General features: G+C 45.9%; 1 long non-coding RNA gene across 1 annotated transcript; it reads left to right on the top strand.

Moving 5' to 3' along the window:
* Positions 1 to 927: 927 nt before the first annotated feature.
* LOC137452179 (uncharacterized) lies at positions 928 to 12,255 on the top strand. The gene is made up of 3 exons (XR_010989993.1): positions 928 to 1,057; positions 5,422 to 5,590; positions 12,095 to 12,255. It is a non-coding gene; the product is annotated as an uncharacterized lncRNA (long non-coding RNA).
* The last annotated feature ends 2,710 nt before the right edge of the window (positions 12,256 to 14,965 follow it).

The raw sequence follows: 14,965 nt of genomic DNA, 5'->3' as shown, positions 1-14,965 counted from the left end.
GGAAGAGATTTCTGAGGGGAGCTAAAGAGCCTCAGTTGCCGGGGGGTTTTAAGAAAACATTGGACAAACATCTGCCAGGAAGGGTTGAGGTGCAGCTGATTCCACCTTTGGACTAGCTGACCTCCCTCCTAACTCTGTGATCATGACTGCTTGTCCTGAGTGATTTGTAAGATAGTGGTTTAAAGGTGCTAAGGTCAAATGTGGTGGCTATATTGATTTCCCACTGTCCCTGGCTGAGCTGGGTGCTGGCTGGGGAAGCAATGAGCTAAATTTACCAGCGGCCAGCAGAGACAGTGGAAGAGGGCAGGGGCTGAGATGAGTACGAGGGGTAATTTCCTTTTCCTCTCTTGACCTCCAGTGTGAACTTAGCTGATGGACTTGCCATCTGTACCTGCTTCTTAAAGGAGCATGCTTTCACCCGGGTGCTGTGTGAAATGGCATTTCCAAGTTCAGAGCTGAGCACTTCAAGTGGGGGTGAGTGAAAAGGAGAGTGAGAAGACTGAGAACGAATGGAGCAGGGACAGGCAGAGCAGAGGGACAGAAAGAGGGAGTTCACCAGCAAAGCAATTTAGGTTCCAGCCAAAGGTCTTTTGAAGCAGGAATTTGGGATCTGCAGGGAAAGAGGTGAAGCTGGCACCTCACTGTCCCAAGGAGGAGACGCTGCGCCATATGGGCAAACTGGATCTGCCAACTGCCTGCAGCGCCCCAACCTAAGAGCCCTCTGGGAATGCATTCGGTGGGGTGATTTATATCTGCCAGAGGGGTTGGCTCTTTTGATCATTCCTTTTCCTGAGGGGCACTGCATTGTTCTGGTTTAGGAGCTTTTTAAATGGTATGACTGATTAAAAAAATGTTCCCCCACACATGACTTTGATATTCATGTTGCCTTCCCAGGAAATCTTGAGGATTTATCAGTCCGGTCGTGTGAAGCTGGAGAATTTTCACTTGGCTTGTTTGGCTGCGTGGAATGATCCCCTGGCTGCACAGACTCTACCTTAACTCCCCAGATCACAACTTTGGGGGCAGAAACTTGGGGATTCCTACTGTTAAACACTTGGTGAGCATGAATACTTCCTAGCTATTGTGATACCAAAACGTAGGGGGAAAATAAAGAGGGGTGGGAAATCTTAGTGTGTGTTTGTGTGTGTGATCTAAGAGAGGTAGTGGGGAAAAAATATCTAAGAGAGGTGGTGGACATTTAAGAGGGGAGGGAATCTAAGAGAGGTAGGGGCAAAGCTTAGAGAGGGAAAAAAGTCTCAGATTTCTAGAGGAAAGACCTAAGAGAGGTAGGGGAAGAATTTTCACTTTGTTAGGAACGTTTGGGTTTTTTTAAATCTATACAATATTTGGGACTATGCAAAGCTGCTGCACTTTCCCCCCATCAGTGTGGGAGTCCTGAAGCTCGTGGGTTGTCTCTTCATGTGGCATGGAGCTTTCTGTGTAAGCTGGCATCAGCTGAAAGCTTTTAATGTGTGAGCCGAGAATCACAGAATGCAGGAGGTTGGAAGGGACCCTCGAAGGTCATCTTATCCGAGCCCTCTGCAGTGAGCAGACTGAACAGAAGCTCAGTTATTTCTGGGCTCCAAGTCCTGTCTACATGAAGGACAAACAGTCATTCAAAAGTATGGGGTCCTCCTGACTTCTCAGGGGCTTAATCCCTTGCCTAATAAGAACCAGAGGTTGGATTCATTTAATGACTGTTTACAGTACCAGTTCCAGGAGGTTTTTCATATCAAGCACCAAGCATTGTGGAAAGTCAAATTTTTGGCACATTTCTCTCTGTCACCAGGTGGTTAATAATTTCTGGCATGTTTCATGTCTGTCTCAAGATGTTTACAAATGCTGCCTTTCACCCATCCTTCAAACTCTGCTTTAGCCAAAGGCAAATTGGCTGAATCAGCCACTTTCACCTGATTTCCCTTCCCTTCAAACACGCCCTGCACGGTGTGCAAAGACTTCTTATTCTTCCTGGGGCTTTCAGAATTCATGTGCTGGGATTCTGACGCTCCTGCTGGCTTAAGGAAGAAATGCAACACTAATAAATTATAATAAATTGTCAGTCTCAACGGGTCTGTGACCTTCAATCAGTAGGGGGTTATGTGCAACACTTCATTTCCCCTTCTTTTTGCTGGAGCTGTTGCCCTTGCTGTTAGGCAGTGTCCTTGATTTATGGGTGGGCCACCAGCAGGATATCTCACCTGCAAAAATAGTTCACACTGTGTTGTTTATTGTACTAAGTAGGCTTCATGCTGGCTGAGGGTTTTTACAAGGGGAAGGAGCTGCTGTCAGTCTTTCCATCACTCCAGCAAAGCTGAATCCAAAGTTCTCTCAAATTTCTACACAAAGTCCTGGGAGCGAGAAGCCAGAGCAAGCTGTTGGCCCTTCCTCTGTGTCAGGATCATCTGGCTGCCTTTTTTTTTCCTTGACTAGAAGTTCAGCACAAGATGAGAATGAAAATAATGAAGACCAGGGACTTTTGTCTTTTTAAACTCCAGGCTTAATTGAGAGCAAATCTTTAATGCTGCCTGCATCACTTTGGGTAGCTGATTGCTCCCCCGTGCTGAACAATTACCTGCTGTGTGACACATTGCTGTTCCTTGTGACCAAAACAAAAGGTTTGGATCTGCTGACGGGGAAAAAAAAACCCAACCCAACCAACCTAAAACCAAAATCAGCCTTAATTTTCCCCAGTGCTATAATTTGAATGCAAATGCAGGACAAAAACTTAGCTTCCAAAACATGAGGGCTGGGAGGCAGGAAGGGCAACCAGCAAGCCAGCAGTCACCTGGTGGTTGCATTCTTCCCATCTTCACCTTGATGAGAGAATATTCCATGTTTTACCAAAGCAGCATGAATGGGAGGGAGGGAAGAATAGCTCCTGATTTGTGTGTATTATATTTTTGTATATATTTATGCTGCCAAGCTCTGTAAGAGGACCTTGTGTAAAGCCTGCCCACTGTGGCACTCCAAGATGGGTACAGGGATTCCATGATTGTATGGTTCTATTATTTCATGGTTCTATTATTCTCTGATTCTATTATTGCAGGATTTTATGATTCTATGAGTCTATTATTCTTCTCTGGTTCCACAATTCTATTATTCCATGATTTTGTGATTCCATGATTCTGTTGTTCCACAATTCTATGATCTTAACCAGCTATATAAATAAGAAGGAAGTCCTGGCTTGCTTTGCCTGCTGACAACTTCTAGTTCAGTTCATTTCTTGTTCACTGTTACAATGCAAGATGTCTTCATCCCAGTGATGCTTATCTACCCTTGGCATAGCTAAACTGGCCACTGAGAGCTCAGTGATTGTCTCTGCACACCAGTGAGAGCAATGTCTGCTTGTGTGAGTGAGGCACTGGCACAGGCTGCCCAGGGAGGCTGTGGATGTCCTTTATTAGAATAAACCTTTATTAGAATAAACCAAACCAGGTTGGAAGAGACCTTCAAGATCATCGTGTCCAACCCATCAACCAATCCAACCCACCCAAACAGCTAACCCATGGCACCAAGCACCCCATCAAGTCTCCTTCTGAACACCTTCAATGACGGCGACTCCACCACCTCCCCGGGCAACCCGTTCCAATGGGAAATCACTCTTTCTGTATAGAGTGATTGAACACAACCCGTTCCAATGGGAAATCACTCTTTCTGTATAGAGTGATTGAACACCTCCTCTCCCTGGAGGTGTTCAAGGCCAGGCTGGATGAAGACTTGAACAACCTGGGCTGGTGGGGGGTGACCCTGCCCACAGCAGGGGGTTGGAACTGGATGATCATTAAGGTCTCTTTCAACCTAAACCATTCCATGAATCATATGAAACTCCGAGAGCTGTAGTTGTGACGTGAGGAGGCACTGAGTGACCTGGTTAGGAACTAACTCTGCACTTTTACCACCTCTGAAACTCAGTGGTTTGAATTCTTTGGAAATCTGACCAAAATTGGCTTCCTTTATGTTTGTGATTTGTGTTGAATAGTCAGAGGCTTTTCTGGGGGAAGCTGAGTGGCTTTGATGATGATGATGATGACTGTTAAAGGTACTTGTCACTTTGGAGCTCTGTATTCCAAAAGCATTTTGGGAAGGAAGTCAATATCATTACTGCTCGTGCAAAGCATTCTCTCTTGGCTGCCTTTCCTCTAGCACCCCCCCTGAAGAATATTTGACTCATAATGTTTAATATTTTACATAATATCTTACTCGTTTTTCTCTTGGCACTGAAACAACAGAGTCAAGTAGGAAATCTGGAATATGTTCCACATTTTTCCCTTCTGTCTGTGATCAGTAAGCTGCAAGAGATGAAAGGGACTGCGACTTGAATGCTTCCTTTCTGGGTTGTTGGTTGGGTGTTTTTTTCCTGAGCCCTGCAAATAGTTCTTGTATTCTTTGTCAGTCATTAATTTTTCTGCTATCAGCATAAATAAAACTAATTGGGGATAGAAATGAGAATTGTCTTTAAAAAAAAACACAAACCCTGATCACTGCTTCAGTGGCTTTAAAAAGTAAGTAACTGTGTGGAGTCAGAGATAAAAACAAGATGAATATGTTGAGTTTGAGGAGGGCAGATTGAGACTGGAGATTAGGAAGAAATTCTTGGCAGTGAGGGTGGAGAGACACTGGAACAGGTTGCCCAGGGAGGTTGTGGATTCTTCTTCCTTGGAGGTGTTCAAAGCCAGGCTGGATGAAGCCTTGAGCAGCCTGGGCTGGTGGGAGGTGTCCCTGCCCATGGCAGGGGCTTGGAACTGGATGAGCTTTGAGGTCTCTTCCAACCCAACCCATTCTGCGATGGTAATTTTGGTGGTGCATCAATGGGTGCTGCATATCCTATGTGCCATAATATTAGGTGTGTGTCTTAGGAGAGCAGTGTGCAGAGCCAGACTCTGCTGCTTCTTGAGCTCTTCCCTCCTGCAATCACATTTTGTGTATTGCTGTGACCAATGAAATAGATCAACACAGAAAACCCACCCTGAGTGCATGTGTCAGTGTCTCTGTGAACGTGCCATCATCCTGTCCTCTTGAAACCATCAACCAAACCATGACACAGGCTTGAAGAATTCCAGTGTGAAGTTTGATGTTGCATGGTTGGAGCTCTAGAGCAAGAACCAAACTGTGATCAAACAGCTGTGTGCATAAATCAGACAAATGATGGAATTTACAGAGATCTTGTTGAGTAAATATACAACATGCATCATGAATCAGATGGAAGTGGTTTAGAGATTGTTTTGGTTTGTGTTGGTTGTTTTTTTTACTCCAAGCAAAAATGCTGGCCTCAGAAATAGCAAATACTCTGGAATTCAAATATATCACAGAGGGAAAAAAATCAGTCAAAATAGGACCAAAGCCTGGAGAAGGAACAGCAAAGGTACAACATAGAATCAGCCAAATACATTTAATTAGCTTTTCTGTTTTATTTTCCCACAGGGTATGATGCACTGACCCGCTGGAAAGCAGCTCCAAGGAGGACCTTGGGGTCCTGGTGGATGAGAAGTTATCCATGGGAGAGCAATGTGGCCCTGAGGCCACGAAGGCAAGCGGTGTCCTGGGATGCCAGCTGGTCAAGGAGATTTTCCTCCCTCTCTGCTCTGCCCTGGTAAGACAACATCTGGAGGATTGTGCCCAGTTCTGGGGTCCTCAGGTCAAGAGGGACAGGGGACTACTGGAATGTGTCCAACAGGCTATGAGGATGATGAAGGGAGTGGAACATCTGACTGATGAGCAAAGGCTGAGAGCCCTGGGGCTTGTAAATATCTGAAGGGTGGGGGGCAAGAAGATGGGGCCAGGCTCTTTTCAGTGCTGCCCTCTGATAGCATGAGGGACACAAGCTGGAACCCAGGAAGTTCCACCTCAACATGAGGAAAAACTTCTTCACTGTGAAGATGCTGAAACCCTGGAGCAGGATGCCCAGAGAGGTTGTGGTGTCTCCTTCTCTGGAGACTTTCAAGAGCTGTCTGGATGTGTTCCTGTGTGACCTGCCCTAGGTGATCCTGGGGGGATCTTCAGAGGTCCCCTTCTAACCCCCACCATTCTGTGATATTCAAGTTCACATGGACCTTCTGCTGGACTTTTCCAGTTCCTGCTTTTCACTGAGCTGGCATGTTCAGGATTTTTTGTCTTGCTCTGTAGAGGGAGTAGTTGTAAATCTCAGCTCTTTTTGTTACCCAGAGAACTTATTGCAGCAAGGTTGAATTTATTCTGAGGGAAGGCAGAGTAAATTTACTGCCTGTGTGCAGGCAAACATGCAAAAAGAGCATAAGAAAGTAATTATGTCCTGCTCTGATTCGACATGCAAGTAAGTATAAACTAATACTGATTTGAGCCTCCTAATCATGTTCACACTGATTCAAATGAAAATGTGTGTTTCCTATTACAATGATTTTACCACTGATTTAGTGGAATTTCTCTCCAGCTAGGAGTGATTATTAGTCACAGAAGGGCCACAGTGCTGTGGCCCTTTCCAGCATCTGCTGGGAACCAGTTGTTGTTGCATTCCTGATGTCCAAAGAGCTGCAGTGAGGTTCACAGCTTTTGACAATCACCTTGCAGCTGGATGCCTGTGTGCAGTTCAGAGCTTTCTCCTGATGTCCACTTCCAGAAACACAACAGCTAGTACCTCATCCAGGGGCTGGAGCAAGCAGTTAACTGGTTTAGAAACACATTTGACAGGATCATTTACACCATTACTAAGCAGGATGAAATAAAGATGAATCATTTCAGGACTGTCTGCCCTGCCTACATGTCTTTAGACCTTCCATCCAACTGCAACACTGATAATACCACAGAATGGCAGGGGTTGGAAGGGACCCCTAGGGTTCATCTAGTCCAACTACCCTGCTAAAGGTCATACAGGAACACATCCAGACAGCTCTTGAAAGTCTCCAGAGAAGGAGACTCTGCAATCTTTCTGGGCAGCCTGCTGCAGGGCTTCAGCACCCTCACAATGAATATTTTTCCTCTCATGTTGATGTGGAACCTCCTAGGTTCCAGTTTGTATCCATTGCTCCTCATCCTGTTGCTGGACACCACTGACAAGAGCCCAGCCCCTTGCCCCCCAGCCTTTAGCTCTTACTGAGCATTGCTCAGATCCTCTCTGGGGCTGCTCTTCTCCAGGCTCAACAGCCCCAGGGCTCTCAGCCTCTCCTCCTCACAGAGATGCTCCAGGCTCCTCAGCAGCTTTGCAGCCTCCCCTGGACTCTCTCCAGCTGTTCCCTGTCTCTCTCGAACTCCTTGGGCAACCTGTTCCAGAGTCTCCCCACCCTCACTGTTGAGAATTTCTTCTTAAATATTGACTGAAACTAGTGGCAGCAAGTAGGAAGTGCCTTGCAGACCCTGACCCAGGAGTTATCTCGTGGCTTAGCACACACTGTGGAGAGCAAGTACCAGTAGTGATGAAGCTGCAGGTGAAGCCTTGCCAGAGCATGTCCCTGAGTGCCCAGGGAGAGGAAGGTTTCCCAGGGTCCTGCAGATTAGCATTATGCTTTGGCAAGGTTTGGCCACCTCAAGCACAGTGCTGAAATGTGGAGGCAAAGCTGCACTCTGAGGTGACAGAAGTGCATTAATATTGCATGGCCAGCAGCAGCTGCCCTGGTGCTGGGGCTGCTAACAGACCTCAGCACTTAGCAAATAATAACATTTAAATTCCCTGGACATAATGAAGATAAGTTGAGTTTGGGGGATAGTTTTTTTTGGTACAAAGGCACATTTAGGGACATTGGTCAGCTGCCAGCTGAAGAGAAATACTAAATATGAGAAGTGCTTTAGAAAAACACTAGCTAGATAAATTGGATAGCTTGAAAGCTCCTTTCCTCACTGCAGGAAAATCAAGGAATTTGGTCAGTCTCCAGCTCCAGCTATTTATTTGACTTGCTGCAGGCTGCAAAGGGATATAACATACCCCACAGCATTGGGGAATAGAGAACTAAACCAGCAGAGCCTGAAGGAAAACTCTGCTTGTGAATACACACAGCGAGAAGCCATCCATCACTGCTGAGGAACCCCAGAACCCTGACAGCCTGGATTGATTTGGTTTGATATTTGTAGTCAGACCTTGCTCCTGGAAGCAGTGAAGCAGTCCTCTGTGACACGGCAGTTGTGATAACAGACCGAATGACTTCATCTTCCAGAAGCAAGGCCTTGCCAAGACTTGGAAATGCCCTCAAAAAGATGTGCTTCTTTAGACCATGGAAAGGATTTAAAATTCATTTAGCCACATCTAGGCAGGAGAAGATTTTCAGGGCTTTGCACACTTCATCATAAGGCTTCCCATCATTGTTGTCTCCATTTGACACTGGGGCATTTGAGAGCAGGCTGCTGAAGGGCCACAAATGACCTGGCTGTCATCCACACCCAGGGCTGTGAAAAACATGGAACGTGGCCTTGACAGAGTGGCTGGAGCTAGCCTTTGGTTTCCTCAGTTGTGTTTTGTGGTTGTGCTTTTGCCAAACTTCATTTTCTGTGTCACAGCTCACACTGCCCAGAAAGCCCTTTAAGCCTTGAGTTGTGTTGCTTTGTGGATTCGATGAGCTCAGTTGTAGATTAAACTTCATAAGCTGCAATGAAAGCCACACGTCTAGCTGTGGCTTCCTCAAACTAGACTTTATGGCTTGCAGCATCCTGACAGGGTCAGGAGAACATCTTGGCCTTTGGTCCCAACTCTTTTCCTCCTGCTGAGAGGGAGACCTAGAAACACAGCATCTTTCCCTTTCCAATGGGAAGGAGCTACCAGCACTTTGAGCCATGGTTTAGTGGCCATGGTGGTGATGGTTGGACTTGATGATCTTAGAGCTCTTTTCCAACCTTACTAGTGCTCTGATTCTATTCTACTGTTTAGTGGCCATGGTGATGTTGGGTTGATGGTTGGACTTGATGATCTTAGAGCTCTTTTCCAACCTTACTAGTGCTCTGATTCTATTCTACTGTTTAGTGGCCATGGTGATGTTGGGTTGATGGTTGGACTTGATGATCTTAGAGCTCTTTTCCAATCTTACTAGTGCTCTGATTCTATTCTACTGTTTAGTGGCCATGGTGATGTTGGGTTGATGGTTGGACTTGATGATCTTAGAGCTCTTTTCCAACCTTACTAGTGCTCTGATTCTATTCTATTGTTTAGTGGCCATGGTGATGTTGGGTTGATGGTTGGACTTGATGATCTTAGAGCTCTTTTCCAACCTTACTAGTGCTCTGATTCTATTCTATTGTTTAGTGGCCATGGTGATGTTGGGTTGATGGTTGGACTTGATGATCCTAGAGCTCTTTTCCAACCTTACTAGTGCTCTGTCTATTCTACTGTTTAGTGACCATGGTGATGTTGGGTTGATGGTTGGACTTGATCTTAGAGGGCTTTTCCCAGCCTTAATTATTCTCTGACTCTATTCTATTGTTTAGTGGCTATGGTGATGGTTGGGCTGGATGATCTTAGAGGGCTTTTCAAACCAAAATTCTATGATTCTATACCTTCTTAAAGCTGAGCCCCTGAGGAACCAGAAGAGCACTCTACCATCGAAAGCACCTGCTCCCCAGCCTGGACATCCAGGCAGTTTTCCACTGCAAACCCCTTTGGCTTAGAGAAAAGCACTCAGTAGGAGACTGAACTCAGGCCAAGTGTTACATAACTACATTCCATGGTTTCTTGACAGGGATTTTCTGCTTTTAAACCTCAGCTGAAGGATGCAGTTGTAGGGTTTGTACCCCAAAAGAGCCTGACATCTGGGTGAAGGAGGAGGCTAATAATTTTGCTGTAAAGAAGGAAAATATGTCTATTTTGTCATGCCTAGCAGAGTGCCAGAGATACCCTGGATGCTGCAGGCTCACAATGTAGTGAAACCAGGGCTGGTCAGTTTAAATGAATTAAAACCTCTGTAATTCCTCTGAGGCTTCTTGATTTCTCTTCAGCTTTAAGCTGCAGTCACAGCCTGCTGTTAACTAATACTCACGCTGTGGATTTGCCATCCTATTCATCACAGATTCCTGCAGTAGTGGGAATGGGGGAGAGGTGGGGAAGGAAGGACTTTAGGTGGGTTATAAATCACCAGGAAATGACTGACAAATACCAATGCAGAGCTCTGCAGAGAGCTGTGCTGGAGGTGGCCCCTTGGCAGGCAGGCTGCAGGTATCTCTGGGCAGTTGCAGGGCAATGCCATGTTCATTCTGGAGTAAGGAGAGTGATCACATTGGAGCTCTTGCAGGTTCAGTTGTAAGACAATGAAAAAAAAACCCAAACCTATCTGAATTGCCTTCTTCTGGGTTTATTTCATACACAATATCACAGAATGATAGAATGGTAGGGTTGGAGAGGACCTCTGGAGATCATCCAGTCCAACTCCCCCCTTGCCACAGCAGGATCATCCAGGGCAGGTCACACAGGAGCACATCCAGACAGCTCTTGAAAGTCTCCAGAGAAGGAGACTCCACAACCCCTCTGGGCAGCCTGCTCCAGGGCTCCAGCAGCCTCACAGTAAAGTTTTTTGTCATGTTTAGGTGGAATCTGCTGTGTTCTAGCTCATATGTATTCTAAAGCTCTGCTGTTCTTTAAACACATGAAAGCGAATTAAAGAGAGAGAAAAGGAAACCCTCAAACCCAGCACTGCTTTAGAGTCTTCTAGTGAGTCCAACCCCTTGTGAGTCAGAGAGCAGAGGCAGAGAACATCTTTACTTGGGGTATTGTATTGGGTAAGGATGATTCTGTTGCTGTTATTAAGGCATCTATGGGCAGTGATGTTAAGAGACTCTTTTTCACCTGCCCATCTCCTACCTTTTCTATCATGGCAGCCTCTTTTCCCTTCAGAACCAGCATTCTCCTGCAGTTTGTACATGGTTGGGGGATTTGTTTTTCTCCCCTCCCCTCTTACAAAATGCTTTTCCCCTTTTTGCTTCTTGCTGAGCCTTAGCATGGTTGCTTTAATTCAAATCGAATGTGCATGCTACGTTTTTCCACCATAATTAAAGACTAACTCCTGATAGGGGAAAAAAAAAATAGCATTAGAATGAATTAATTGTTGGGCCTGGTTCGATATCAGATACAAAGGATCTGCTTTTAATTAAGTGTCCCTCTGGTGCAAGTGCTGTGTTATACAAATGCCATCCCAGCATGCATATGAATACTGCATTAGAACTTTGGTGTCGTGTTTGCATACTTTACTGCTTTATGAAATGTGTTGCTGTGCTCTGCCCTACTGGAATTGAATTCAATTATGAAACTCAAGCTGGCACAGACATCACAGACTGAGGGTGCACACCACATCAGATTCTTCCCACTCTTCCTAGGAACCAGTGGACCCGAATGCCAGCTGGTTTAATTCTTCTTGTTGTTGTTGTTGGAGGAAGTGGAGCAGCACAGCAAAGTCAGGAAGGCTGCTGCCATGCTTTCGAATGGTTGCACTGCAGGATGATGAGAAGTTGTGGAATAGCTCTGGCCTGGCTGGAGGAGCGTTCAGAGGGAGCTGCCTCCAGCACAACAAACAAGAGCTCTTTCGTTAGGATCTTGTCTTTAGGGGGTTAAAAATAAATACATATATGACCTAGTTGTGGCCTTCCAGTATCTGAAGGGGACCTACAGGAAGGCTGGGGAGGGACTGCTCAGGATCTCAGGTAGTGATAAGACTAGGGGGAATGGGATGAAGCTGGAGGTGGGGAGATTCAGGCTGGAGGTGAGGAGGAAGTTCTTCCCCATGAGAGTGGTGAAGCCCTGGGATGGGTTGTCCAGGGAGGTGGTTGAGGCCCTGTCCCTGGAAGTGTTTAAGATCAGGCTGGATGAGGCTCTGGCCAGGCTGATGTAGTGTGGGGTGTCCCTGCCCATGGCAGGGGGGTTGGAACTAGATGATCCTTGTGGTCCCTTCCAACCCTGAATGATACTATGATACTGTGGGGCTGTCAGCACAGCTGTGACAGGATAGTTCAGGACAGAAAACACAGGGAATGTATCCCTGCTTCAAAACTGGGGCTGAGCTCCCGAGATCTGAAAAGCCCCAGGAGACTTTTGCCAGCTGCAAGGCTTTGAGTTAGGATGTCCCAGCTTGGTGGGATGAGGAAGAGCTTGCTGCTTACCTGCTGCCATCCCTCATCCCCCCTAGCCAGCATGTTCTACTTTTCCTTTCATCAGCCTCTGCACATGGAATGATTCTCGAACTCCTCAACCTACTTTTGGATTCCTGCTCTGATTTGAGCAAGGGAAGAAGACCTAATTGAAAGCCGATTGTTTAATGTGTGACTCTCTGATGCTTAACAGCCACTGCAGAGGTACTTAATGGTGAGCAAAGGGTTTCACTTAGCTGAGCAGGCTTTTGGAACCTCAGTGTCTTGGAGTGTCTGGGAAATCCTGAAATAAAGTGCTTCACATGCATGGATGCTTTTATTTTGCTTTCATCCTGGGTGAAGCAGTTGTAAGCTTCTAGGAGGCCTTCAGGCCGTGTTTTAAGCAACGTGGAACATAGGCGAGGTTGTATGTCAGATGGCAATTGCTTGTGTGAGCTGTCAGGAATATTTATGTTGCTTCTAAATACAGCATTTCTTTTAATCACTGATCATTTTGTGGTTGGCTCAAATGATTTTAATTTACCAGTTGTCCATGCAGGCAGTAGATTAAAACAGGTGTAAGGTAAAAATGCCATGGAGACTTTTTCCCCCTCTTGGGGTATCTTACCCATTTAAACACAGCATCTTTGATTAAATTGATTTCTTTTTCTATTGCATGTTTAGAAATTGTCCATGTAACATGAGGAGCAGGATACTTTTATTTAAGGTATCTCTTTCCTGTTATTCCATTCTGATAGCTAAGAGAAGAGGGCAGAGGTAGAGCTGCAATGAGTATTTCAAGACTGGAGGGAAGCTTGCTCCTAGTCTATGAATAATAGCAGTTATTGTTCATAGATTCACAGGGTGCTTTGGGTTGGAAGGGACCTGCAAGACCATCCATTTCTAACCCCTCCTGCCATGGGCAGGGACACCTCCCACTAGCTCAGGTTGCCCAACCTGGCCTTGACCACCTCCAGGGAGGGGAAATCCACAACCTCCCTGGGCAACCTGTTCCAGTGGAAAGGGCAACATTGCTGTCAAGAATTTCTTCCTCATCTCCAGTCTACATCTGCCCTCCTCAAGCTTCAATCCATTCCCTCTTCTCCCTTGGTTGCAGCAGCATCATTATGAGCAAACACCTGGCCACTCAATTTCTGTGATTCTACCATAGAGGGACATGAGGTAGCACTGAGACAATCTGCAGCCTAACCAGTGTCAGGCTTGCTGTTGTTTCCTCTGTGTGTTGTGGTAAAAGCGAGTTCCTAAAGATAATTTAAACCATGATTGCAGGTATTTACTTCAGAGGTTTTCCCTCAAATGATTTGCAGCTGCCTGCTGCTTGTGTTGCAGCTGATGTAGAATGACACAATGCAAATCTGTTTAATTTGAACAGACTTTCTAACCACGTGGGGATTCCTGGGAACAACAAAATGAACTCTTCAGGGGGAAGAAAAGGAAAAGAGGGAAATCAAATAAAAGCTGGAATAAACACCTGAACAGAAAACCATACTTTGTGGTACAGATAAAACCCAAAACAAACAAAACCCAAACCAAACTCAACAAACCCAAACCAAACAAAGCCAAAAGGGGAAAAAACCAACATAAACCAGTAAATAAAAGTAAATCCTGTCCCTCTGAGTCCTGTAAGGAGCCAGAAGACCATGCATTAGAGGTCCCTTCCTGTGAGGAGCCAGAAGACCATGCATTAGAGGTCCCTTCCAACCTCTAATGTGCTGTGATACTCTGTGAGCTAAACACTAATTGCTCATACAATTGTGGAGCACCAACTCGAGTCACAGTTTTATGACACTAGAGCTCATCTCCGTGTGATTTGCCACACTTAGCTGAGCTGTTCCTGCCTTGCTCACTCGAGTTTCTTATTGGCATTTCTGGGATTCTTTCTGGGAGTGAATTAGTCAAAGGCAAAATGGCTCTGAATTAAAAACAAACAGTGGAGTTTTGCTTGTAGCAAAAGCAGTGGGCAGGTAGCTACAGCCAGCTCTTGCTGACCTGGGCTAAATTTAAAGTTGGCTTTGACACTGGCTTTACATCTGCCTCATCCTGATGAGTGCTTGTGCAGGTAGATTGGTTGCTTTCTAGAAGATCAACCCAGCTGGTTGCAGTAAGAGGACACTGGTTTTAATAATGAAGGAATAAACAAAAGTGTCAGCTTGGAAGAGTCAGTGAAGAGAAACTACTCTTGTCATAGAATCACGGACTTGCTCTGGTGGAAGAGGCATCTGAGAGCATCAAGTCCAACCATGGCCATCAACTGGGACTGGAAGAGGCTGCTCAGGAATGGTGGTGGAGTCACCATCCCTGGAGGTGTTCAATCAACTTGGGGCCATGGGGGTGTTGGATTGATGGTTGGACTGAGAGGGCTTTTCCAGCTTAAACAGTTCTGTGACTATTCCTTCAGACCCATACAAGCTGGTGTAATCTCTGACAAACAAAATACCACTTCCTTGAGGTAACCATATTGCATTCATGGCAATGGAAGTGCAATTACCTGGACATGGCCGAGTGCTCAACCCAGGTAAGGAATATTCTACTAAATGAGGAAAGCTGTGTGCCACTGGGTAGCTCCTTCCTTCTCTGCAGCTTCACAACCCCAACAAGGTGCCGAGGAGCCCATCCCTGGCTCCTTTTCTCAGCTCAACACCCTGCTCCACTGGCTCCTCCTATTCCTTGTGAGAAGAGCTGCCCGATCTGATTTTGGAGCTCTGGCAAAAAGCCTGAGCTCATTGATTACAGATCACTGTTAATAAAGAGCATTTGTAATGCAGCAGTGGTGATACAATCTCCACAGGCCAGTTCATGATGGCCCTTCAGTCTCCACAATTAAGCCGTCCAGCAGGCATGCCCCCTGTTGCAGCTGCTCTGTCAATCCATTTTGTAGTACAAATGATCTTAGACCCAGTGTTTGACATGGGGTTTTAACACCAAAGAAGGCAATTCT

The sequence above is a fragment of the Melanerpes formicivorus genome, unplaced genomic scaffold (genome assembly GCF_026170545.1).
Source record: "Melanerpes formicivorus ecotype bairdi unplaced genomic scaffold, bMelFor1.0.p_v2 SCAF_50, whole genome shotgun sequence".
In the NCBI taxonomy this organism is placed as follows: Eukaryota; Metazoa; Chordata; class Aves; order Piciformes; family Picidae; genus Melanerpes; species Melanerpes formicivorus.
Note: the sequence above shows the minus strand (reverse complement) of the source record. Positions and strands in the feature narration are given on the sequence as shown.